The sequence below is a fragment of the Cebus imitator genome, unplaced genomic scaffold, assembly GCF_001604975.1.
Source record: "Cebus imitator isolate Cc_AM_T3 unplaced genomic scaffold, Cebus_imitator-1.0 Scaffold309, whole genome shotgun sequence".
NCBI lineage: Eukaryota > Metazoa > Chordata > Mammalia > Primates > Cebidae > Cebus > Cebus imitator.
In genome coordinates, this window is record NW_016107624.1 from 852220 (window position 1) to 859718 (window position 7499).

At 44.9% G+C, this 7499-nt stretch overlaps 1 pseudogene; it reads left to right on the forward strand.

The window, feature by feature from the left end:
* Positions 1–3985: 3985 nt before the first annotated feature.
* LOC108285876 lies at positions 3986–5286 on the forward strand (annotated as a pseudogene).
* The last annotated feature ends 2213 nt before the right edge of the window (positions 5287–7499 follow it).

Consider the following 7499-nt stretch of genomic DNA (forward strand, 5'->3'; position numbering starts at 1 on the left):
TTTGAGTCTGCATTTTGCCCTTGTTGCCCAAGCTGGAGTGCAATGGCACCCTCTTGGCTCACTGCAACCTCTGCTTCCCAGGTTCAATCGATTCTCCTGCCTCAGCCTCCCAAGTAGCCGGGATTACAGGCACCTGCCACCATGCCCAGCTAATTCTTATATTTTTAGTAGAGATGGGATTTCATCACATTGGCCAGGCTGGTCTCAAACTCCTGAGCTCAGGTGATCCTCCCTCCTCAACCTCCCAAAGTGCTGGGATTACAGACGTGAGCCACTGGGTCAGGCCAGTTTTCTCATCTATTAAATAGGGCCAGTAAATCGTCTCTCGTTTGTTGAGCTGAGGATTGAGGAGAATGTTTTCACAGAGCCTGGCATACAGACGGTACTCAATCCATGTAGGTTCATATTTTAGTTATACCATTGCTAACTTTGAGCCTTGTTGGCTGAAGGACCAGAGCAGAAACCCCCGCCCCATAAGTTCCCCATCAGGTGACATGGTATGACAGTTGCCCTACCTGATATTTCCAAATGATATCTGAAATATGCTGGGCTGGCCCTGAGCTTTGCTGTATCACAGGTTCTCTGGCAAGGGGGAAAAAGCTGATGCAGCTTCTTGGCTAGGAGAACCATAGAGCAAATGACTAGGAGAACTTGTCGAGTGATCCAGGTCAGCTCTCTGCCTTAGGCGAGGATCATCCATGCAGCGGCTTTTAAGATGGGATAATTAGCCTGTAGTATGTATAGAAAATATTAAATTTTTGACAGATGTTAATAATTTAAATGTATTAATGTTAATTCATTAAACATTTAATTCTTAAATCTCTTTAATCTTAAATCTTCCTTAATCTGTAAACTACAAGATGATTTTCTTAGGAATTATGTTTTACTTTGTGTTTAAAAATTGGAAACACCTTACATATCTGACACCAGAGGAAGGTATTATTATACCCATTAAATTTAATCATATAAAGTCATTGTAAGTGTAGCTATGAAAACAGTAGGAAATATTAATAGTAAACAATTGAGCTCATAGTCTATGCTAGACATTATACTAAGAGCTACATATGAATGATTTTGTTTAATCCTAAGAACTCCAGGAAGTAGGTACTATTATGTCTTAGTCCCTTTGGGCTGCCGCAACAAAGTCCTGTAGATTGTGGCTTGTAGACAACAAAAAATGTATCTCTCCCAGTTCTGGTGCCTGGGATGTCCAAGATCAAGGCACCACCAGACTCAGTGAGCTCCCTGGGTGTTCTTTAAAAGGACACTAATTCTATTCATGATGGTTCAGCCTTCATGACCTAATCACCTCCCAAAGGCTTCCAAATACTTTCACATGGAGAGTTTGGATTTCAACCTATGACTTTTAGAGGGACACAAACATTCAGTCTATAGCTATTATTATCTGCATTTTAAAGATAAGGAAACTAGGACACAAGTTAAGCAACTTGCCCATGGTCACTTGGTAAATAATAGAGCCAGAAATCAAACTGAGGCTGGCTGGCTCCCACTGCCACCCTTAACTCTAAAGGGAAAATACTTACAATGGAAAGAAGAAAAGAAAAATTATAGCTGTCACACTGTGTAACAGAACATAGACTGGCACTTTTCCTATTGCCCCAGAACTGTAGCTAAGGCCTAGGGCTCTAAAAAGCTGTCAACCCACCCATGAGACCTGGAGCCAAAGGCCTAAGGACCACAGAACAGCAGGGGTCAGAGAGGGCCTTTTTAGCCTATGTGTAGCCTGACTTTTCTCCTGTCTTCTCATGGGAAGAGCTTGTGTCTTGGTAGAGTCAGACAGACTTGGGTCATGACTGCCAACTGTATGACCTTGGAGGAAACCTTTCACCTCTCTGAGCCTCAGTTTTCTTATCTTTCTTTTCTCCTCGGGCCCCATCTGATTTCTCATTTTATAGTCAGTACCTAGCACAATGTCAAATACACAGAAATGGCTCAAGAATTGTCTGTGAGCTGGGTGCAGTGGCTCATGCCTATAATCCCAGCACTTTAGGAAGCTGAGGAGGGCAGATCACAAGATCAGGAGTTCAAGACTAGCCTGGCCAACATGGTGAAACCCCGTCTCTACTAAAAATGCAAAAAAAAAAAAAAAATTAGACATGCGTGGTAGCTGACGCCTGCAATCCCAGCCACTCAGGAGGCTGAGGCAGGAGAATTGCTTGAACCTGGGAGGTGGAGGTTGCAGTAAACCTAGATCGTGCCACTGCACGCAAGCCTGGGTGACAGAGCAAGACTCCATCTCGGAAAAAAAAATTGTCTGTGAAATCTTATGATAGGGCAGATGCTGTTCCAGGAGTTTTACATTCATAACACATTTATTCCTCAAAGACAGGACTATCATCTGCACTTGAAAGAAGAGGAAATTGAGCCTCCAAGAGCTTAAGGGACTTGCCCAAGTCCCTTCTGCCTCAAAAGCCCAGGCTCTTCTCTATACACTACAGTCCATTAATGTGGCCACTATGTGTTGCACATAGTAGGAGGTCAGTACACATAGTGAAATAAAGGACACACATGCACCAAATTTAACCCTTCTGCTAGAAAAGCATTTAAAAACGCTTTTGAGAGTAAGAAAATGAAAGAAAGCATAGTAATATGATAGATAGGGCTCAGCAAAATAACTTCATCTCCAAATTCCAATAAAACACGAAACCTTTTCCCTTTCTGGTTTCATTGAAACAGCAATGCTGACATGGACTGTTTCTAATCCTGCCAGAGGCTGGCCCGTATCACATGTGGCTAAATGCAAGGTTTGGCATCTTCTGCAGACAACTGTAGGATTATTGGGGCCACTGTTCACAAAGTCAGCCCAGCAGAGGACACTAACAGACAAGTCACAGAAAGCAATACAAATGACTAAGAAATAGGAAATGCTGCATATGCAACTTGAGTAATTAAAGAATTGCAAGTTGAGATAAGGAGTTGCCACTTTTTTAACCTATTGATTTGGCAACAATTTTTACAAACTGGTAATACTTGTTATGGCCTCTCACTGTTGATAGAAATGTTAAGTGATACAACCTTTCCAGGAAGCCTTAAAAGTGTTTATACTTTTTGACTCATTATTTCCACTTTTTCTTTTTTATATATTTTTTTTATTTTTTGAGACAGAGTCTCACTTTTGTTGCCCGGGCTGGAGTGCAATGGCATGATCTCGGCTCACGGCAACCTCCCAGGTTCACGATTCTCCTGCCTCAGCCTCTGAAGTAGCTGGGATTACAGGCATGCACCACCACACCCAGCTAATTATGTATTTTTAATAGAGACAGGGTTTGTCCATGTTGGTCAGTCTGGTCTCGAACTCCCGATCTCAGGTGATCCACCCACCTCAGTCTCCCAAAGTGCCCAAATAAGGGGTCATCATGCCGGGCCCATTATTTCCACGTTTAAGGATCTATACAAAGGCCAGGCACAGTGGCTGATGCTTGTGATCCCAACACTTTGGGAGGCTGAGGTGGGCAGATCACTTGAGCTCAGGAGTTTAAGACCAGCCTGGGCAACATGGTGAAACCCCATCTTTACTAAAAATTAGCTGGGCATGGTAGTATGCACCTGAAGTCCCAGCTACCTGGGAGGCTGAGGTGGGAGAATCACCTGAGCTTGGGAAGTCAAGGCTGTAGTGAGCCATGATCACGTCACTGTACTCCAGCCTGGGCAACAAGTGAGACCTTGTCCCAAAAAGAAAAAAAAAAAGAATCTATCCAAGGGAAATAAATAATCAGATGTAAATATTTATGTACAAAAATGTTCACCAGTGTTATATAATTACAAAAATTAGAAAAACCTAAATAGTTAACAACAAAGGATTAGTTGAGTACTCTGTGCTCTATGATGTTTCTGTGTAGAAATACTATACATCTATAAAAAATGATACCTGCCCAGTGCTGCCTGCCCGGCACTGCCCATCCAATGCCTGTCCCCAGACTGAGGCCCAGCCCCCTTGCCCTTATCCATCAAAGGCATCGCCAGCATGTCTGACAAACTGCCCTACAAAGTTGGTGACATCGGCCTGGACACCTGGGGACACAAGGCCCTGGACATTGAGGATGAGATGCCGGGCCTGGTGGCCCTGTGGGAGCTGTACTTGCTCTCCAGTACACTGAAGAGCGCCCGCATTGCTGGCTGCCTGCAAATGACTGTGGAGATGGCCAACCTCATTGAGACTCTCATCTCCCTGGGTGTTCAGGAGCAGTGGTCTAGTTGCAACATTTTCTCCATCCAGGACCATGCAGCAGCTGCCTTTGCCAAGGCTGGCATGCCAGTGTTCACCTGGAAGGGCAAAATGAATGAGGAGTACCCGTGGTGCATTGAACAGACACTGTACTTGAAGGATGGACCCTTCAACATGATTCTGGATGATGGGGGTGACCTTACTAACCTCGTCCACACCAAGTACCCACAGCTTATGTCGGGCGTCTGAGGCATCTCTTAGGAATACCACAACCAGGGTCCACGACCTGTACAAGATCAGGGCCAATGGAATCCTGAAGGTGCTTGCCATCAACATCACTGACTCTGTCACCAAGAGCAAAATTTCACAGCCTCTGTGGCTGCCAGGAGTCCCTCACTGATGAATAACATCAAGTGGGCCAAGACGTGATGATTGCCAACCAGGTAGCAGTGGTAGCAGGCTATGGTGATGTGGGCGGGGCCTGTGCCCAGGCCCTGTGGGGTTTTGGGGCCCACATCATCATCACCGAGACTGACCCTGTCAGTGCACTGCAGGCTCCCATGGAAGGCTATGAGGTGACCACCACAGACGAGGCCTGTCAAGAGGGCAACATCTTTGTCACCACCACAGCCTGTGTCGACATCATCCTTGGCCAGCACTTTGAGCAGATGAAGGATGATGTCATCGTGTATAACACTGGATGCTTTGACATGGAGATCAGTGTCAGGTGGCTCAACAAGAATGTTGTGGAGAAGTTGAACATCAAGCCACAGGTGGACCAGTGCTGGCAGAAGAATGGGTGCCACATTGTCCTGCTGGCTGAGGGTTGGCTGGTCAGCCTGGGTTGTGTCATGGGCTGCCCCAACTTCGTGGTGAGTAACTCCTTCATCAACCAGGTGATGGTGCAGATTGAGCTGTGAACCCACTCAGACAAGTACCCCATTGGGGTTCACTTCCTGCCCAAGAAGCTGCATGACGCAGTGACTGAAGCTCCCCTGGGCAAGCTGAATGTGAAATTGACCAAGCTGACTGAGAAGCAAGCCCAATAGCTGGGCATGTCCCGTGATGGCCCCTTCAAGCCAGATCATTACTGCTGCTGAGAGCCAGGCCTGCCCTTCACCTGCCAGCTGCTGTCTTTGTTCAGGCCCTGCCTCTCCTCCCTAAAAGTGAATGGCACCAATTTTGCAATTTGTTTGTTGGTGTCCCCTATCGACTTCCTGGGGCTAGTCACTCAGTTTTTGGCCTCTGCAGCATCCCTCACGCTGTGTCAAGTGTGGCAGGGGGAATTGAGAGGCCCCTCCTCAAGCCCTGGTCGTGATGGAGATACAAGGGAGGCATCCACAGGGAACCATGAGCTGAGTGGTCTTGGAACTGCTCAGTAAGTCAGTCCTTCCTAAGTTTGGAAGTTGGTAGTGGAGTCACAAAGCCCGTGTACCTTACCTTTCAGGTAAACTTCCTGGTCTGTGGACTTAGATTTGTGTGCTTGGTTTACAGGGTCAGTGGTTCCTCAGCCCATGACAGATGAGAAGGAGCTATATTGAAGGGCAAAGAGGAACTGTTGTTTGAATTTTCTTGAGAGGCTGGCTTAGGGCTGGGCTTTCTCTTAAACCTCATAACAATGAGGTTGGTACATTTAGTCCCTGTTTATAGGGGTTAGAATAGACTGTTAAGGGATAACTGAGAAAGGACAGAGAAGTGACAGCCAGAGGGGCCATAAAAACATAAAAGCAGGCGTAGATCAGCTACCACTTTGTAACAAGATGGTTCCTATCACAACCCTGGGTCAAAAAGAGAATGATTTGGTTTATAATGTTAAAAGAAAGTGGGAAGGTGAGTAAATAAAAACTTTGGTGCCTAAAAAATTAAAGATGATACTCATAGCCAGGCACAGTGACTCATGCCTGTAATCCCATTTTGGGAGGCCCAGGTGAGCAGATTGCTTGAGCTCAGGAGTTTGAGACCAGCCTGGGCAAAATGGCAAAACCCCATCTCTACCAAAAATACAAAAAATTCACCTAGCGTGGTGGTTGCACCTGGAGTTCCAGCTACTCTAAGAGGCTGAGGTGGGAAGATCACTTAAGCCCGGGAGGTGGGGGTTGCAGTGAGAGGAGATGATGCCACTGCACTCCAGCCTGGGTGACAGAGTAAGACCCTGTCTCAAAAAAAAAAAAAAGTACTTATGAAGGAAATTCTTACAATATAAAATTGTGGAAGAAATTGTTAATATAACTATTTATACCATGACCCCCAATTATGTAAATGATAAAAGACCGAAAGGAAATACACCCAAATGTTAACATTCTTTGTTTCTCAGTGACTGCATTATGGATATTTAACTTTTTCTCCTTCATAGTTTTCTACATTTTCCAATTTTCTTTATAGTGAGCACTTATTACTCTCAAAACCAATAACAATCAACAATAGAATTCATTTGAATCTGGGGATATGTCTGCCAATCACATCCCTGACCTGCCCTCACGGTCTCGAGATGATGAGAGGAAGAAAGACTCAAGCTGTAAACCCACATTAAATGCACGGCACCATCCCCACACAATGAAGCTAAATGTTGAAATCCTGCTTCAAAAGCCCTCTGATGCTAAAATAAGCCCAGAAAAGCATTTGCTGCAGTTCTTGGAGATCTGTTGAAGGACGTCATTCACAGTGGGCACCAAGTCAAACCCTCGCTCGTCATCAGTGCTGGCTGCAATACAAAGAATTTGAACCATTTAGGGAGGAATAGGATTGGAGCTTCACAAATAACTATCCCTTAGGTTGCTATAATTGTAATAAAGGGGATTACTGACAGGTGCACAGCATAGTGCTTTCCCAGCCATCATCTCATTTGAACTTGGCAACAACCCTAGAGGAAAGATGCTGGTAGTAACAACAAAAATAACAACGACGATGGAGACTTAACATTTGCTGAGTACTTATTATGTGACAGGAATCAATTCTAAACACTTCACATACATTATGCCTTTTAATTAAAAATCAAAAACAAAACAAAACAAAACAAATACAGGGACTTGGTCTGTCACCCAGGCTAGAATGCAGTGACATAATCATAGCTCACTGTAGCCTCAAATTCCTGAGCTCAAGTGATCCTCCTGCCTCAGCCTCCCGAGTAGCTGGGCTCCAGATGCACATTATCTTTTAAAATTTTTTTGTAGAGATGGGGTCCCGCTATGTTGCCCAGGTCTTGAACTCCTGGCCTCAAGCAATCTTACCCTCAGCCTCCCAAAGTGTTGGGATTTCAAGCTTGAACCACTGTGCATTCCCCTTTTAATCTTTTTAGTCTTTTTTTTTTTTTTTT